The following is a 20,589-nucleotide window of genomic DNA, read 5'->3' as shown; positions in this document are numbered from 1 at the left end:
AGGCTTAAGTGTCTATTGGGTCTGATTTGAAAGGTGCCTATGTAAAGTCTAGCAGTGTGGGTATGTATGCTCACTTATCTCCCTATTTACCTAGTCCGGATTAATCATCCATTTACATCACAAGTCAGGGTAAAACTATTCCATGTTTATGAAGCTGGGTTCCAAAATAATATTAGAGATCATCCTTCACAGGAAATGCACAAAGTCACACAGACAAATGTGGCTCCCTAGTTCCTGGGATCAATTCAGGTATTGAATATTTATTTCATGTTTCCTGGTAAAAATGATTCTGAGAAAAAAATATTATTCTGAGAAAACCATGACTCCTTGGGATTCTCTTCAGATCTCTACATTTGTATAGTTCTTTCTCCTTTGTTTTCTCCGCTTCTCTTCAAGATAAACATCTTCAGGGATACAGCTAAAGTGATGGGCATTATTCTCCCGTTTTCCCCCCAAGGAGATATTTTTACATCTGTGGGATGAAAAATGTCCCCAAGATTAGGAAAAAAAAATGTACCCAAGATTAAGATCCTCCTTCCTCTAGCTCTAAATCTCCCAAGTCTCACTCAAACTTATGATTGCTCTAATTATTCTAATCATATTTCAAAATTGAAAGATGTTTCCAAATTTTAAAACCTGATCATCAATTATAAACATGTCAATTTTGCTGGCACCACAGTGAAGAAAAAAAGTACATGGGTCTCTATAACCAATAAGCATTATATACCATTAAAAATAACAAATTTCTTCAACTAACTCAGATATTTGCTGATTTATTTATCATGACTTCTTTCAGATAATAGGGTGAGGGGCATGTACAAATCATTACTTTCATCTTGAGACCAAAGATCTCTTTTCCCAAGAGACAGAAAAATCAGTTCTAACAGACCTAGCAAGAAGTATAATTAATTAAGAAGTAAAATAATTCCTTGAAATGGCATCTGAGAATATCTCTGCCTCCCTCCTTTAAGTCACCCAAATGGAAAACACATTCGGTTCAAGGGAGCATTAAATAAAGGATAGGGGATGGAAAATACAAAATATTTTTTCCATTACATCAATACCTCACAATTTGGTTAAGTCAGATATAACCTAGAATTTCAATCCCATCATTTCTCAAACATAGAAGATGTAGAAAGCAGTTGGGGTTCCACTTCTAATACCCTGAACACCCCAAAATTAAACTCCCCCATGAAAAACAGGCCCGGGAACTAGAGGAGGAATGATAAAGATGGTGTGACATGATACCTTTTATTACCTCTACAATGGCTCTAGAGAAGTAGCTCAGATCAAAAGATTATCCTGGGATATGATGAATACCACGGTAACTATAGTTAACAGTACTGTACTGCATATTTGAAAGTTGCTGAGAGAGTACATCCTAATAGTTCTCATCATAAGAAAAAAATTTTTTGTAACTATGTATGGGGACAGATGTTAACTAGCCTTATTGTGATCATTTTGCAATACATACATATAATCAAATCATTATGTTGTACAGCTGAAACTAATATAATGTTTTTGGGGGGTTTTTGTTTGTTTATTTTGTTTTTTTTGTGCGATCTTAGTTTCCCAACCAGGGATCGAACCCATGCCCCCTGCAGTGGAAGTCAGATGTCCTAACCACTGGACCACCATGGAATTCCCTAATATAATGTCATATGTCAATTACACATTATTATTATTATTATTATTATTTGAGTCATGCTATGTGGCCTGTGGGATCTTAGTTCCCTGATCAGGGATTGAACCTGGGCCCTCGGCAGTGAAAGCGTGGAGCCCTAACCACTGGACTGCCAAGGAATTCCCAATGACACCTCATTTAAAAAAAAAAAAGACTATCCTAACAAGAGAATGGATGGTGATCACTAAACGACGCTGCAGAATGTGAGGGTCACCAAAGCAAAAGCCGAATGCAAATACAGTCCCCACTCCATCTTTTTTTTCCATGTGGCCCTAAATTTGCAATACTAATGTCTCCACTATGTTAAATAACTAGTATCTGAAAGGGTATCTGCATCTGGAGACCACTATTATAGCACTGATCTGTTCCCTAAGAAAATAAGTTTGTTAAAGAATTTTTGTTTCCCAATTTAAATGAATAAAGAAGTGAATAGGGGACTTCCGTGGTGCCACAGTGGTTAAGAATCCGCCTGCCGGGCTTCCCTGGTGGTGCAGTGGTTGAGAGTCCGCCTGCCGATGCAGGGGACATGGGTTCGTGCCCCGGTCCGGGAAGATCCCACATGCTGAGGAGCGGCTGGGCCCGTGAGCCATGGCCGCTGAGCCTGCACGTCCAGTGCCTGTGCTCTGCAACTGGAGAGGCCACAACAGTGAGAGGACCGCGTACCGCAAAAAAAAAAAAAAAAAAAAGAATCCGCCTGCTAATGTAGGGGACACGGGTTCGAGCCCTGGTCCGGGAAGATCCCACATGCCGTGGAGCGACTAAGCCCATGCGCCACTACTGAGTGCGCTCTAGAGCCCGCGAGCCACAACTACTGAACCCACGTGCCACAACTACTGAAGCCTGTGGGCCTAGAGCCCGTGCTCCACAGCAAGAGAAGCCACCGCCATGAGAAGCCCGTGCACTGCAACGGACAGTAGTCCCTGCTCACCGCAACTAGAGAAAGCCTGTGCAGCAAAGAAGACCCAAAGCAGCCAAAAAATAAATAAATAAGTAAATAAATCAATTTATATAAAAAAGGAAGTGACTAAAGAGAGACAAAGGGAAGAGGTGGGATAGTGGGGGGAAACGCATACCTTACTTTCCAGCCAGTTACTTCCTAAGTATCTCCAGAATTGTTCCATTTTTCTGTATCTTTCTGCTACTTTTCAGCTTCAGGACACCTTTCTCTCTCTCTCTTTAATTACCGAAGAATTCTGGCTGGATTTCCTTCCAGTAAGCTTTCCCTTCCCTAAGCCATTTTTCACATTCCAGCCAAAGGGATATTTCCCTAAAATATAAAATCAAATCGTATCACTCTCTGGCTTTGAATCCTTCAATGGCTTCCCGCGGTCCTCAGAATACTATCCAAACTCTTAAAAGTCTAACAAGTCCCCTCATGATCTGGCTCCTAACTGCCCGCTCTCTTCACCCTATTCCCTTTAGTACAGCCACAATGAACTACTTTTAGGCATCAAATGTGGCATGCTCTCTCTTAGCCAGCAAACGCAAACCTAAATCGACTTAACTTATTTCCTGAGCCTTCTGTGAGCCCCGCAGGTCTGAGTTAATGCCTCTCCTCATAGGTGCTGGTTTTTTCTGTGTCACAGCATTATCACAGTGTCCTGCACGGTGACTGCCTTTTGATTTGCCCACACTCTTCACCAACATTTATTCAGACCCTAGCATGAACCAGGCAGTGTGCTTAGCACTCTGCATTCATTATCCCATTTAATTTTCACTGAATCTCAGTTAAGTATAATAGGTTCTTTGATTATACATTACAGCTGAGGAAACTGAGACTTACACGAGTAACTTGTTTAAGTTCACACAGCTAATAAGTGGGGGAGGCAGGCTTTGAACCTGGGTAGTCAACCTGGCTAGTACCCAACTCACCCCAAACTTCAATGAGAGCAGGAACAGCTTCTGTCTTGTTCACTGTTATACCCCAGTGACTGCCACAGTCTGGCACATAGCAACGGCTCAAAAACTACTGGTTTCCTAAATGTGGAATGATTTTTCCTTATGACTGGCTCCACTCTGTGCATAATATTTTTACTCCTATTCTGAGCTGGATGTCTTAAAAACTAAGAAAAGGACTGCACCAAATAAATCCTACCATGTATTAATTAGTAAGGCCTGTAACTATAAGATCTGTAACTATAAGATCTGTGGGCCTGTTCTTCCCCTCTCCTCTCAAGCTCTCTTTTAGACCACGGTTGTGTTGTCCATTCTGGAAGGAATAAAGTCACACCCTGGAACAGGTTATTGTCAGCTGGAAGTAGACATCCATCTTCAAAGCCCTCTATGTATGTTCTTGAACTTTAGGGCCTGAAAAGTTAGAAACAACATTTCTCAGACTCTCTGGCAGTCAGACTTCTGGATACTAATTACATTCTACCAGGGGATGATCTGTGTGAGATTTGGAAGGCAAAAGTGATGAGAAAGCCATCTTACTACTGCTCTTGCTGCGAAGCAACACTGTTGGTGTGTGTTTGAAGCCAGAACCCGCATCCAGTAGCCCCTAAATTCTAGTCACCGAAGTCATGGGTGTTGAGAGGCAGTTTGGCAGCTTCCTGTGGACTACAGCTGTCAGGGTGTGCCCTTGAAATCTAGAGTCACGCGGTGGCACCTAACTTCAGTTTCTTTAGTACTCTCAAAGAATTTCCTAAGCACAGAGTCCCTTGTTTTTAATCCCTTTCTGCTTGAAATACCTAGAGTTGTTTCTGTTTCCTGAATTGAAACCTACATGACACATCACCTTAAATGCTGTATCTAGCTGTACCCACTTTTTGTGTAGGCAAGAGCAAATTATATGTAAATGCGGTTATTTTAGAAATGTAAATATGCAATGAATAAGAAATTGATTGACAGGAATTAGAATAATGGGTGAAAGAATTACAGGTTTTGTGTGTGTGTGTTTCCCGAGTAGGGGAAGGGAGATGGTGGGGAGGATGAATCAAGCAGAATGATAGATGATGACTGGGAAAAGAGAGAGAAAAATGAGTACAGAACCCTAGGGTTCTACAAGGGAATAGCAGAGCAGAATTAATAATCAGTTTTTTTGAAGAACTTGATCCAATAATTGTTTATATGTGTGGAGCCATTTAGAGCTGACAGTGCTTTCACACATGTTATTCTATTCGATTCTTGTAATAAATGATGTTGTGAACTAAGCTTTTGCAGGCTCTGTTATGGATTTTTCATATGGGGAAAGAAAGCAAGGCTCAGGGAGTTTAAGTGACTTCCTCAAGGTTACAGCTAGTAAGTGAGTAGATCAGACCCTTGATTCCAAATTCCAGTGTCCTACTCCAGGCTGCTGGCTACAGAAATCACTTTGGCTTAAGAATGAGGGAGAATTGAGGAATTCAGACTGTCAAGGATGATAACCATGCTATTTTAAATCTGAACATAAAGGCTGCAGAGCCCAGTCATCAAGACCTTTGCCTTACTCAGAATTAGGAAGCGCCTTTCTTTGTTCTTTCCCAATCACTAAGCCCTGAGAGGTAGGACCTGAGTGGCCTGGCAGTGGAGTTAAGGAGCAAAGTGGATTCAGTCTCTACGCTGCATAGGTAAAATTGGCATTTTGTAAATAGTCTTGGCTTGATGTTCCCATACTCTATAGTAAAGTCATTCTTGTGCTTAAAAGTCTGGCTGAGTTCTCATTACTCATCATAGAGAAAGGCACTGGGGCAAAGTAAGAGTAAGTTTTGGTTCTAAGTTCACATTAAAGACAGGACCCTTTGAGTGCTCTGGTGTGCCTCGTGGTGAATGGGATGCCTTCTTTACAGGGGGCCCCTGATGTCTGTGTCCACCTTCCACACAGTCCCACTCAGCTCTCATACTTCCTATCATCTCTGTCAGTCCTACTCTAAAGTGAAGATAGGCAAGCGGTCTTGCTTGGGGAACAGAGAGAGATGTCTCCACTGGGGCAGAGTCATGTACAAATAGCTACTGAGAAGTGGTGTGGGAGAGGGAAGGATGAATAAGCAGTCAATTAGGGGAATCAAAAGGAGTTGTTCTACTATTTATTTCCTCTGTCTGGAGGACACTTCAGTATCTGGTGAAAGGACGACAGTCCTCAGTCCTCTGGGTAACTGGCATGATGATAAACACAGATGCATCTGGCCCTGATTTTGGAATTGTGGGGATGAGCGGAGTTTCCTTTAGTTGCTCCCTTGATTAGCCACTCCTCTACATACACATAAAAGATGCACATCTTAAACAGGCTGCAGGGGGAGCACAGAAAAAAATGTTTAAGAAGCTTGGTAGAGCCATTTGGGTACAAAGAATACATTTATCCCAGGTGATTAGTGTTCATTGCTTAACGCTTCCTGGGGAGGATTAGTTCTTGGCCTTCTCTGGTTAACCCAGTCCTCACTGAGAAGGTGCTCTTTAAAGTGATAGACACACAAGTTACTAAAATTATTCTATATTTTTACATCAAACTAATTCAATTTATCTTCTTTCCAATTAGTCTGAATGAGTGTGATAATATAGAGATTGCAAAGTTATTTAAGAAAGAAATTCCAGAGTCAAAGAAGAGGGTGGTTGAGCTGCTGTTTTGCTCATCAAACTTGGAGGTGGCCTTTGAGACAGATGGTAAGAAAGATACTTTTCTTTTATGTGTGTGGTAGACACTGTTGTTTGCCAGTTCTCTTCTTCCTTTTTTTAGGCTGCCATTCCCAGCTCTCTTTGAGGCCAGTGAGGCTATGTGACCCAGTTCTGGCCAAAGACACATGAGGTAAATTAGGCTGGGGTGGGAGGAGTAATTTACTCCTGGGAATGGTTTTTACTCCTGATAGAGACAAGAGATGGGAGTTCAATACAATTGTATGAAAATGTGATCTTGCAGCTGCAGCAACAATTCTGTTACCATGAGATGACTATCTGAGGAGGAACATTCAACACTCAAGGATGTCAAACTAAAAAAAAAAAATATATATATATATATATATATAGATAGATAGATAGATAGATAGATACATCTTCAATGACATCATTGAGCTGCTTCCCAACCCTGGAACCATCTGTCTCCAGATAAATGTGTTAATTGCTTAAGCCATTATTTGTCACATGTCCTGTGATTTGCAACTATATGTATCCTGACTGATACAACAGACCTAGCAAACAAAAGGATTCTTCAAGTAGGGCTGCCATTACCCCATTCGACACCTCTGTGTAAATTAGATAAGACGCTTCTTCCTCTAGATGGATTTCAAGTCCTACTTGTTTCCTTTGCCAAGTGCCCTGATGCCATTATAGATCACCAACTTGCCTCCTTAAGTACATCAGAGGGCTACCTCTGTTCAAAGGACTCAGATGCCAATTGCAAATAAGGGGGAGAAAGCAATGAGACAATATAATTTTGAGATTGACTGACTAAAATTTGGGCTGTTGTTATTGTTACTGCTCTTCATTTTAAACAATGAATTTGTTTTTAACTCCAAATCCAATATTGGATTTTTCATTATTCAATAATGTACCCCAAAATACAATTCTGGGAAAAATACTAGTTAGTACAAAATTCTTTTTTTAAGTTTGTGCTACCACACTTCTGCCAATAACCTGTTAAAACTGGGCTGATGAAAACCATATCGAAGCAATATAACCACTTGCAATATGAAACTGTTATGGTACAGATTACTTAATTCTCCTACTCCTCTATTAAAACTGCTAGAAGCACTGCTTTTGTATAATTAGCATGACATCATTTATCCTTCACATGATGCAAGTAAATGTACGTATTAGGTCAGCCGCTACTCATTAGTTGACACTATGTCATTTTCATCAATTTTAATCAAAGTTTCAAGTTATTAAACAACTTAAACCAAAGTACTTTTCTGTGAAAACATCTTTCCAATTAATTTTATCACTATAAAAGCTAGTTTTGCCCACATAACTGGTAAAACTAATCAATATGAGTACAGCCATATATGCAGGACACTTATTAACACTTTAAGAGATGCAAATTAATAGGAGTCTGACATGCTTTTCCACTCATTTAATATTATATGCTGTTACTTTAGGCTACTCATTAGTACAAACTCACCTAACTAACATTATATGACAAGATTGAGAATAATCTTAGACGATCATAAAATATAAACACATTTAAAAAATCCTCTTTGAACTCTTAGACGCATTTGAAAACTTTGAGATAATGCATTTAATACAATAGGCTGACAGCCTGAATAGACAAAACAATCATCATAAGTAGACTCAGATGTTATAACTAAACAGGATACAATATATACATTGTATTTATATAGTATATATACACTTATATATATCAATTTTAAGATTTACCATAAAGCTACAGTAATCAAGAATGTGTGGAATTGGCAAAAGGATAGACACATAGATAAATGGAACAGAAGAGGCCAGAAATAATCAACTGATTTTTAACAATGTGCAGAGACAGTTCAATGGAGAAAGTGTAGTCTTTCCAATAAATGGTACTGAAACAATTCAGCATACATATGCAAAAGAAAGGGAAAAAAAAAAGAACCATGTCACAGACTTCACACCTTATGCAAAAATTAACTCAAAGTGGACCATACATCTCAATGTAAAATGTAGAAATATCAAGTTTCTAGAAGAAAATATAGAAATTTGCATCATCTTGGATTTGGTGATAAGTTTTCAGATATAACACCAAAAGCACAATCCAAAAAAAGAAAAAATTGGGCTTCCCTGCTGGTGCAGTGGTTAAGAATCCGCCTGCTGATGCAGGGGACACGGGTTCGAGCCCTGGGCGGGGAAGATCCCACGTGCCGCGGAGCAACTAAGCCCGTGAGCCACAACTAATGAAGCCTACGCGCCTAGAGCCCGTGTTCCGCAACAAAAGAAGCCACCACCATGAGAAGCCCGTGCACCTCAATGAAGAGTAGACCCCGCTCAATGCAACTAGAGAAAAGCCTGCATGCAGCAACAAAGACCCAACGCAGCCAAAAATAAATAAATAAATTTATTAAGAAAAAAAAATTGATAAACTGGTCTTATCAAAATTACAAAGTTTGGCTTTGCAAACAAATGAACAACCATGGTTAAGAAGAATGACAAGACAAGCTATAGAGCTGGAGAAAATATTTGCAATTCACATGTCCAATAAAGGACTTAGAGCCAGAGTATAAAAAACTGCTATAACTCAACAAGAAAACAACCCCCCTCCAAAAAAAAGATGAGCTACTTTTCCAAAGAAATTATACAAATGGCACATAAGCATATGAAAAGATGCTCAAAGTCATTAATCATTAGGAAAATGAAAATGAAAATTACAATAAGATACCTCTATTCACCTACTAGAATGACTAAAATTTTTTTTAAAATTAACAATTCCAAATGCTGGTTAAAATCCTGTGCAACAAGCACTCTCAGTCATTGCTTGTGGAAATACAAAATGGTACAGCTAGTTTGTAGTTTCTTAACAAAGTAAAACATACACTTATAATATGGCCCAGCAATCCCAATCCTAGGTAATTATGAAAGTGAATTGAAAAACTTGTAAATATAGAAGTCTGTTAATGACCATTTACAGTAGCTCTATTCATAATCACTAAAAACTAGAAGCAACTGAGATGTCCTCAGAGGTGAACAGATTCACAAATTGTAATACCTCTGTACAATGGAATACTACTCAGCAATTTTTACAAAATGAACTCTTGATTCACACAACAACAAAGATGAATCTTAAATGCATTTGGTAAGTGAAAGAAGCCAGATCTAAAAGACTACATGCTGTATGGTGCTATTTAACTGGCATTCTGCAAAAGGCAAAACCGTAGAGACAGAAAATACAGATCAGTGGTTGCCAGGAGTTGGGAAGAGGTTGACTGCAAAGGGGCTGGCACAAGGCACATTTTAGGTGTTGGAAATCACTGTGGTGGTGGATATGTGACTCTATGTATTTGTCAACACCCATAGAATGTTACACCTAGTCTAAGAAGGTGTAATTTACTGTAAAACTGAGAGTGAAATTTACTGTATGCAAATTTTCAGAATCAACCAGGATGATGGGGGTAAGGGTGGGAGGATCCCAGGATGGAATGCAGACTAACAAATGTAACTGTATTACAAATATATGATACAACCTAACTGAAATGGATGGGAGAAAATGAGCTGACCAAAGTAATTTTGGAAATGTGTTTTGACTGGCTATCATAAGGCTAAAGTAAATGCAACTGTACATAAATGCCTTACTTTTCTTGGTAAATTTGTTTCTCACAGGGGTATAAGTTAGCAATTCTGAAACTACTATGCATGTATACTAGGGTTGAACAAATAAGTAAATAAGTTGTAGCTAATGAAAGCCAGGTTTCTCACTGTCAAAGAAAGAAGTTACAAACAAGCAGAGAAGGCTAGAATGAACCCTGTAGTTCTAGATTAAAACTGATTCTATATGTATGAATTCACCATGTGTGTATACACAGGTAGAAAGATACAGAAATAAATATAAATTTGTGTGTACATATGAGTTAGCAAACATACATACATTTCCCTTTCTATCTGCTCAAAGGGCCTAGAAGCAATGGCACCCCATTAGTGATGAGCACCCCGATCTTGCTTTCTAATTATCATTCTCCAATAAAGAAACCAAGACTCTTTGAAGAAATGGCTGATTCTATGACTGGGATGAGGAAAATACAAGTCTGGAGCTTCTTGTAGTGTCACAAAGTAAGGAAGTGCTAAAAAAAAAATAAAGGATAAGGCATGTCCCTTAAGGGATAAGGTCTTTGGGGCATCCAAGACTGCTCACACATTCTGTATTATGCTAGAAGGACTTCACAGGGCTCAACATATTACTGTACTAATGACTAAAATTTATCACAATGACACAATAAGGTTACACAGCAGATAATTGAGGGAAAAAGACACATTGGCCAGAGTCTGGAGAAATCCACCCACAGGCTTTCTATACCAGAGGTCCAGGAGAGGACACACTAGGTGTGTTCCCTTTGCTAGCAGTGAAAATGCAGTGGCACATGTGTAATGTTTCTCCTAGGGAAGCCCATTTAAGACTCAGCGTTTAGGGATTTTGGGGGAACTAGTCATGTAGGCATGCTTTGGCTGGCATCTACCAAAATCCCAGGCTCTCAGAAGGAAACAGGTATTCAGTGTCTTAAGTGGGCAAAACAACCTTACCAGTATAGAGAATTTTCCATATCAGGGTGGGGAAGTTTTCACAAGCCAAGTTCACAGATGCCAGCCAAGGGCGACCTTGCAAGCAGGCCCTTCTAAAGATAGCAGCCTCTGGCCTGCTGTGTTAACTCTTTCCCGCACAGGGTATATCAAAAGGACACAGGACCCAGGGCCAAAATTGGAACAATCTGAACAACAAAATAAATAATTACAGTATTGGATTATAATTCAAAGAATAAAATAGATATCCATGAGTCTATACTGCTATAAATAAGTGAAATAAATAAATAAATTGGGTGGCGGACAAATCTTTGTTACAGGAGAATTCCATATAATAATATAGAAGGAGTTAAAGAAATTGAAAATCACCATTAGAGCACCACAGTGATAACTGCTTCAAGAAAGATCCCCTAAAATTAGCAGGTGAAGCTAAGAAGAAACAGAATATTTGCATAGCTTCAAAGTACCTCACCCCCCAAAAAAGAACATTAATTATTGCGGTGGTTTAAGCATTTGTTCACAAATTCTTTAACAATCATCCTTCTGGAATGTGAAGCCTAATTCCCTTCTCCTTGAGTATGGACTGGACTGGGCTTCTTCTAGCAAATAGAGCATGGAAAGGAAAAAAAAAGTAACTTTACAGTACAGAAAACTGGCAGACTCCAGCTTAACCATGTGATTAACATCATCAGTTATGTCATGTTGATACCAGGTACCCCTGATATGATGTAATCAGAAGGGCACTTCATTCTGTGATATCATTTCCAAGTTTAGTCTAGTCATGAGAAAACATCAGAAAAATCCCAGTTTAGGGATATTCTACAACATACCTGATCAGTAGTCTTTAAAATTGTCAAGGTCACGAAAAACAAGGAAAGACTGAGAAATTATCACAGATTTAAGGGAACTTAGATGCAATGACCAAGTCTAACATGGACTGGGTCTCAAAGCCGAAAAAGGACATTAATGGAAAAACTGGTGAAATCAGAATTTAGTTAGTAGTTTAGTTAATAGTATTGTACTAATGTTAATTTCACAGTGTCAGCCATTGTACTATGGTTATAAAACAATGTTAATGTTAGGGGAAGCTAGATGAAGGATATTCATGAGCTCTTCAACTATATTTGCAACTCTTCTGTAAATCTAAAGTTATTTCAAAACAGCAACAAAAGAATTTTTAAGCACTTAGGCTGGCGCATAGTAGTTGCTAACTAATGTTAGCTTCTCTTGGTTAATTTATTTGGTAATCATTCCCAGAGGTTGATAGTGATGGGAAATCTCCCTTGTTGCCTTTACTCCAAATAAAAACTGTATTTCTGGACTTCCCTGGTGGCACAGTGGTTAAGAATCCACCTGCCAATGCAGGCGACACGGGTTCGAGCTCTGGTCCAGGAAGATTCCACATACTGCGGAGCAACTAAGCCCGTGTGCCACAACTACTGAGCCTGTGCTCTAGAGCCTGCGAGCCACAACTACTGAGCCCACATGCCACAATTACTGAAGCTTGCCCTCCCTAAAGCCTGCATGCTGCAACTACTGAGCCCGCATGCTGCAACTACTGAAGCCCGTGCGCCTAGAGCCCATGCTCCGCAACAAGAGAAGCCATCGCAACGAGAAGCCCATGCACCGCAACGAAGAGTAGCCCCCGTTCGCCACAACTAGAGAGAGCCCGCGTGCAGCAACGAAGACCAAACGCAGCCAAAAATAAATAAATTTATATTTTAAAAAAATAGTTAAAAACTGTATTTCTAAGGATGAATGATTTTAGTGGAGACTATTTTCCAGAGTGCCAACATGGCTAGAGATTAGGTCTGGACCCGTGACCACTCAGGGGTAAGATGAGCTGGCTACATACACCCCTACAGCTGGCCTCAACCCTGCTAGCGCAGCTATCTAAGCCTGTGTTCTTGAGGCTGTTTGGAAATGTATGGCTCGGGATGCCAGACTCAAACCAACACTGAAGCCAGAAATACCTAAAAATGGGACAGTGTAAAAGAAATGTGGCCAATATGGGCCTTACTGCTGGCCCTAAGGGTTCTAGATATTACTAAGTTCAACAGTGGTAAGTAAGAGGCTGGCGAAGGGTGAAGAGGCTTTGGAATACTGTAAGCTGTAAGTTTTACCTGTGCTTCATCCTACATTAAAATATTTTTTTCTCCCATTGGAAATGAGCTTTGTAGTTTTACCTGGCTAAGCTCTTTCTTGCTCAGTGGCTTTTGTAAAACTACAGTGAAGTAGTTTTTGCTTATTATTTATGCTCCCACCTACTTCCAAAAAGGATCTAAGATGGCTTATTCCCCAAACAATTTTGCTAACCCTAGGCCTTCATTCTCTTCCAGACCATCTGTTCCTTTTCACCATGAAGTCATAGTACTAAATTTGTGACAGTACAATCATTCCCATGGCAACAGGATGTGGTCCTCAACACTGAATCCTGATTTCACTCTGACCAAGATCAAGTGGCAGGAAGATCAGGAAGTATATTCTAACATTTTCTATTCTTTTTCAAGTTTTGTTTCTCTCTGAAGAAGTTCTTAATTTTGATTCTAAAATCTTATACTCAGCCTAGATATGTGTTTTTGCATAGTTTACATATGAAACATTCTTTCAGTAAATAATTAGATATGCAAGCCAAAAAATAAGTTGAGAATAATCACACAAGCCTACACACACACACACACACACACACACACTGTGATGTATAAACTTGCTTGACAGTGGGATGTTTTACAAATACCTTTCTGGTTTGTATAGAAGAAAAGAGAACACAGAATCCATTTAAAAGACACGAAACTTCTAAGCCTAAGAAATTTGCTTTGATGACTGTGATAGGCAGTGGAAGGCAGCTGACCTAGTTCTTACTTAGTGCTTTCCTTATCTTGCTGAGCACAGGTAAAACATCAGAGGGTCTTCCCACGTGAGACCAGAGCAAGATAGACAGATGGCTGGCTTTATTTATATAAATGACCAATACCTGGATATTCTGCCCATTTGTTTTAATCACACTCAGCCTAATTACACAATCTTTGGAGAGACTTCTTAGAACGCCATTTACTATACTGTGAAATTGAGTATAGGGCATGAACTTTGAAAAGAGAACTAGTTACTGGAGTATCAGAAAATACTGATTGGTACATTAAGTTAGCAGCCTTACAGGACAGGTGGCAAAGTGTGTTATAATGAGGCTCTGCTGGACATTCCATATTATGTCATATATGTTATATATTATATAATACATATAACATATTAAATATGTATCATAACATATCACATGTTATGTGTATATGTATATAACAGAAGAAAAGTGTAACATGTAAGAACTATCTTCTCTCTCCCTCTGTTCTCCCCCAGCTTCCATGTTGAGTTAATGGGCTAAGTGGGGGGAGGTAGAGGAAGAAAGGGTGATAAGAGCTAGAAAAAATAGCTGGAGGAGAAGCTAAAGTGATTTATGTTAATGTTTTAAAAGGTAAGAAATTACTTGCAGTGGAAAACATGTGGAAGGAAGAGGAAGTGGAAAGAGAAAGTAGACAAGTGAGAGATAAGGCGAGTGACTAAAAAGCTGAAAAGGGGCATTTTGACAGCAGTTCCTCCGTGATGTGGGTGTTTTGGGGGAAACAAACAGAAAAGCAGGATTTTAAAGTTCTGTTGTTTGTTATGTTATATGATTCACCACTTTGCTACCTCTTCAAGACTTCAGTAAAGAGAAATTATTTTTCAAAGCTCTTTAGAGATGGATTCGTAATTCTTCTGAATGAGATAAAATGTTCAGATGGACACTAAGGGCTGGAGTAAGCCCTATTCTGATTTTACATATATATAAAATCAGCTTCTCTTGAGGAAAAACACCAGCAGTGCCACCACTACTGCTATCTTTTACCCTTGGAAAATATGTTGGCCAGAGCTATCCCACTCCCAAGTCATGTCACATTTGTAGTGGCCAGAGATGGGTGGCATTCTATGGTCTGGAGTTTTTAACTCTAATGAAATTTAATTTTAGCCTTTAAGAATTTAGGAGTTTAGATGATCAAACATGGAAGAGCGGAAAAAGGCACTATGACTGCTTTAGAGAGGCCTAAGGCCAAGCCCTAAACCCAGTCTTTGAGGACTAAGAGGAGGCAAGACCAGACTACAGAGAGCACCATGACACCTAAAGAACAGGCCTCACTGACAATGAGATGTCACATTCAGGCTTGCTCCAATCTGACACTGATCTCTCTGAGTCTTGTTACACACATTGTAACTGGTCAGAAAATGCAGAGACTCCTACTGTACCCATGTATAGGAATATGGCAGTAAGTGGTAAGGAAGACTTTGCATGAAGGTCATCATCACTTTTGATGTCGTCAACATTTTCTAAGTATAGACATCCTAATGGAGCATATGTAATGATTCAGGGGAGGGTAAGGTAAAACAAGATGGAAGAGATCATCAGGATAGAAATGGGAGGCCAGGGCAGGAATAGGAAGGATCAACTATTCCCCACTGTCCTGCATAACATTAGTTCATAAGATGTGCTGTGTTTTGTTTTGTTTTTTAAGGATCTGTGGGAAGCTAATTTTGGACACATTGCATATTTTTTTTCCCTTTGGGAAATACATACTTGCATGTTATAGGGTCTGTGATGTCTCACCAAGAAAAAAACTTCTATTAAACCATTGTTGCCCAAACTTATTTGGTGATAGAATACATTATTTAGCAACATCTATTAACATCCAAAGAGGCTACTATTATTCAGAACACATATTGTTTAATATTGGGGTATATTATGTGTATGAAACCATTTTATAACAGGTTATATTACTCTTATACCTAAAAAAAAAAAAACCAAACATACTGAGGGACACCAACATTTGTCAAGCTATACCCAATTACTGTGATTTTGATCTTCCTGTAATTTCAGTGTAGGGCTTCACACTACTATACTTGCTTCATGAAAACTGGGTGGGGTTTATATTTGCACTTTCTACAGAGATGCATGCTTTCTCCATTTCTCCTAAACGCTCAGTGCCTTTATAATGCCTGTTACTACCCAGGAACTATGATTTGGCAAATCTCTAGGATATAAACTTTCCTTTGCAGAGTTGCATGCATCAGAGTTTTGTTTTGTTTTGTTTTTTAACTCCCTCCCACCAAAACCAACCTCATTCCTCAGGAACTGCTTTCTGCTAGGGGACTACTATGAATAAATCCACCCTAACGTTACCTTGTTACGCATTTGCAACATAAAAAGGCCTTGCTGAAAATGCAGTGCCTTTATCTCAAAAAAGAAAGTTCACGGTAGGGGTTTCCAGAACTGGAGGAAGTTAACGATAGAAAATGTTTGGGGTTAGATGGCTCTTTAATGATCCACAGATTGTACCACTTAAGAAGTCACCTCTTGTCTTTACATGAAGGGAAATTAATTTGCAGAATGATGTTCTATTTGAAGAAGCCATGCTTGACTGTGTGGTGTATTTCTTTTCAATAGTCCAAGAACTGCTGGTGCGGTGTTTTATGAATAACATTGAGCGTAAGGGAGTATCTATTTACATTTAATAAATAAATAAATGACTATCTGCATGGCTGTGGATTTTTTTAATTTTTTGTCTATTTGTAAATAGATAACATACTCATATGATACAAAATGCAAAGGACAGAAAACAGCATACCATTAAAAGGATGTTTCTCTCCTTCCTCTGTCCCTCAGTGATCCTGTTTTCCTCTCCAGAGGCAACAATTACTGCCAGTTTCTTAAATATCCTCCCATGGATATTCTATGTGTTTACAAACATACACATACTTTCTTTTTCACACAGACGCTAGCATAATATACATACTGCTTTCTACCTTGATTTTTCTCTTATCAATATATCTTAAATATCCTTCCATATTAATATATGGAGAGCTACTGCCTTGGTTATTTTAACAGCTGTGTGGTGTTCACTGAATGCCTGTGTTACTTTATTTCATCATTCTATTGAGGGATATATTGCTGCCAATCTTTCATATTTTTAACTATACTGCATTAGTAGACTCACTGAATAAACACCTAGAAATGCAATTTGTGTCTATGGGTATGTACATTTTTACTTTTGAAAGCTATTTCCCAATTGTTCTCTATCCCTTATACACTCACCAACTATGTACGAGTGGCTACTTCCTTAAATCTCTATTAAATCAATATTTTATCAAATGCTTTGATCTTTGACAATTTGATTGGGAAAAATTGTGTACATTTTTATAACCTGAGAACCAAAGATAGTTAGGGAAGTGACAACTTAGGATAAGTGTAAAGGGCATTTACCTATCTTTTCCATTTGTAATATGAGACAGAATTCCTCATCTTACTTTTTTTTTTTTTTTTTTTTTTTTTTTTTTTTTTTTTTCTTCTCTTTTTTTTTTTTTTTTTTTTTTTTAACCACACCCGTGCAGCTTGTGTGATCTTAGTTCCCCAGCCAGGGATCAAACCCATGTCCCCTGCAGTGGAAGCACGGAGTCCTAACCACTGTGCCACCAGGGAACTCCCTCCTCATCTTACTGAATTCAAGAACTTGTCCCTAAGTAGAGAGGTATTGGATTAAAATAATAAGTTGATCTTAAATCAAAAGTGATTGAGATTTAAGTAGGTTACCTCAAAAGGTTAAAGACTCTTTATACCGGGCTTCCCTGGTGGCACAGTGGTTGAGAGTCCGCCTGCCGATGCAGGGGACATGGGTTTGTGCCTCGGTCTGGGAGGATCCCACATGCCGCGGAGCGGCTGGGCCCGTGAGCCATGGCCACTAAGCCTGCGTGTCCGGAGCCTGTGCTCCGCAACGGGAGAGGCCACAACAGTGAGAGGCCCGCGTACCACAAAAAAAAATAATAATAATAAAATAAAATGGGTACACTTCATTGTATGTAATATACCTAAATTAAAAAAAAAAAAGACTTTATACCAAGAGGTCCTTATATATACATTAATTCTGGCCTTGACACTTTGGAAGTAGGGGGAAGACTATAACCTCTCTAGGGTTTTCTAGCTTCATGATTTCTGTAATTCTGCAGATATATGAAGTATTAAACGATGAACAGAATACTTTAATTACCAGCATTCACAATTACAGTTTGTAAAATAAAGAGAAAACATTTCTTTTATAGATCACCAAATATAAATCAGGAGAAAAGGAGGGAGACCCCAGCTGTCTCCACCTTCACCCTCCTAGTCCCGTGGTCACAGCCAGTTGGAGCCATTCAGCATCGCTAATTGTAAATTCACACCTCTCACCAGAACCACAGCTCCTGGGCTTCCTGCTAGTTCATTTCATTATTCTTGCCACACATATCCTCTCAGTTTATCAGGTCACCTCCCCCTGCCTCTATCCTTCCCAACCCAAGACAACCCAGTCTTCTTCCCAATGAGAAATTTATCTACATCACTATTCATCCTTGCTTTCTTCTTTTTTTTTTTTTTAATTTTTATTGGAGTATAGTTGATTTACAGTGTTGTTTCAGGTTAGTTTCAGGTTACAGCAAAGTGAATCAGTTATACATATACATATATCCACTCTTCTTTAGATTTTTTCCCATATAGGCCATTATAGAGAATTGAGTAGAGTTCCCTGTGCTGCTTTCTTCTTTTCTAACATAAAAATGCAGCATAAAGTCAATGCCCATCCTGACATTGCCAGAAATATAACCTTAACCAACTTTCTCCCTTTTTTTGGGTTGTATTTAAATTTTAGTTTGGGTACTGCATTTAGGCTATGGGCAGGGGGTGGGTATGGACATGGTTTGGGGACCCACACCATGTAGACTGCAGCCACTGTCTATTAGCACTGGCAGCCAGTAGATCACCATCATAAGCCATCTGTCAGCCCATGCTGGGTGCTGCTGGGCTGTCAACTCATTCAGGCCTTTAGGTGCTCCTGAAGTCATTCCACTGAAGCATGGGACTGGCTTGGGCCCATCTTCCTAGACACTGTTCAGCCTTTCTTTGCCTTTCTTTCATGAAAACACATTTTCAAAGTACATTTGATAATGTAAACCATCCATGTACTTATTACCCAAAATGAACAAATGTTACTCTTTCATATTTTCCTTCAGTACAGTAAAGGGGAAGTCCCCTATGTGCCCTTCACAGCTTCACTCCCTTCTCTCTCTCATTCCCTAGAGACAACCAATAACATGAATTTGGTACAAATCTAGTCCATGTTGTTATGCCTTTGTTTTATATATTTGTAGCCAAAACCAATATCTGGTATCTGTTTTTTAAAAGTTTACAGATCGGGTGGGAATGTAAATTGATACAGCCACTATGGAGAACAGTAAGGAGGTTCCTTAAAAAACTAAAAATTGAACTACCATACGACCCAGCAATCCCACTACTGGGCATATACGCTGAGAAAACCATAATTCAAAAATCATGTACCACAATGTTCACTGCATCTCTATTTACAATAGCCAGGACATGGAAGCAACCTAAGTGTCCATCGACAGATGAATGGATAAAGAAGATGTGGCACATGTATACAATGGAATATTACTCAGCCATAAAAAAAAGGAAATTGAGTTATTTGTAGTGAGGTGGATGGACCTAGAGTCCGTCATACAGAGTGAAGTAAGTCAGAAAGAGAAAAACAAATACCATATGCTAACACATATATATGGAATCTAAGGAAAAAAAAAAAAAGGTCATGAAGAACCTAGGGGCAAGATGGGAATAAAGACACAGACCTACTAGAGAATGGACTTGAGGATATGGGGAGGGGGAAGGGTAAGCTGTGACAAAGTGAGAGAGTGGCATGGACATATATACACTACCAAACGTAAAATAGATATCTAGTGGGAAGCAGCCGCATAGCACAGGGAGATCAGCTTGGTGCTTTGTGACCACCTAGAGGGGTGGGATAGGGAGGGTGGGAGGGAGGGAGAGGCAAGAGGGAAGAGATATGGGAACATATGTATATGTATATGTATAACTGATTCACTTTGTTATAAAGCAGAAACTAACATACCATTGTAAAGCAATTATACTCCAATAAAGATGTTAAAAAAAAAGTTTACCAATAGTATCATACTGAATATAATATGCTGCAATTTGATGTTGCAGAGTATTTTCAAGATTCATCCATGTATTGATACTAGTTATTTTAACTTCTGTATAGTATTTCATCAAATCAATATACCATACTTTGTTGGTACCCTATACATTCATTCTTGGGGGTATTTCCAGTGTTTTATTAATACCAATGAAATTGTAGTGGCTATCCCTTCCTGCCCCTTTTCACCTTCTGCTACTCCTTAATTATCTCTATCTGAGTAAATGGCTTCACCAGGCACTTCGGCCAAAAGCCTCAGTCAGCCTTGAAACTTTTCCCTCACACCTCAAATCCCCATCACCAAGTTGTCTGTTCTGTATCCTGAATCCAATCACTTCTCAACACTTTTAAACAAGTCCAAGCCACCAATGTCTCTCTCCTACTACTGCAATAGTTTTCTATCCTACCCCATGTGCTAATTCCACTTTACCTTACGGGCTTTCTTTCTTTCTTCCAGTGTTCCAAGCTCATTTCTGCTTCAGAGCATTTGTATTTGCCATGCTTTCTTGACTGAAATGTACTTTCCTCAGAGCTTAAACATAGACCTTGCTCCCTCATTTCTCTATCTCTCCTAAAATTCACCTTCTCAGAAAGGCCTTCCCGATTCATCCCACCTAAAACAGCACTTCCAGCCCCCATCCCTTTACCCTGCTAAACCTTGTTTCAAGGTACTGGACCCTCCTTGAACTGGTACATAGACTCTTTTTTTTTTTTTTTTTTTTTTTTTTTTTG

General features: G+C 39.1%; 1 protein-coding gene across 4 annotated transcripts in view; it reads right to left on the bottom strand.

Moving 5' to 3' along the window:
- NMNAT2 (nicotinamide nucleotide adenylyltransferase 2) overlaps positions 1-20,589 on the bottom strand; it is a 197,428-nt gene that overhangs the window by 159,260 nt on the left and 17,579 nt on the right. The gene's annotated exons all lie outside the window — the stretch shown is intronic.

The sequence above is a fragment of the Aethalodelphis obliquidens genome, unplaced genomic scaffold, assembly GCF_003676395.1.
Source record: "Aethalodelphis obliquidens isolate GAN/ISIS:26980383/991018 unplaced genomic scaffold, ASM367639v1 scaffold48, whole genome shotgun sequence".
NCBI classification, from domain to species: Eukaryota; Metazoa; Chordata; class Mammalia; order Artiodactyla; family Delphinidae; genus Aethalodelphis; species Aethalodelphis obliquidens.
This window is presented reverse-complemented; position numbering and strand designations above follow the sequence as displayed.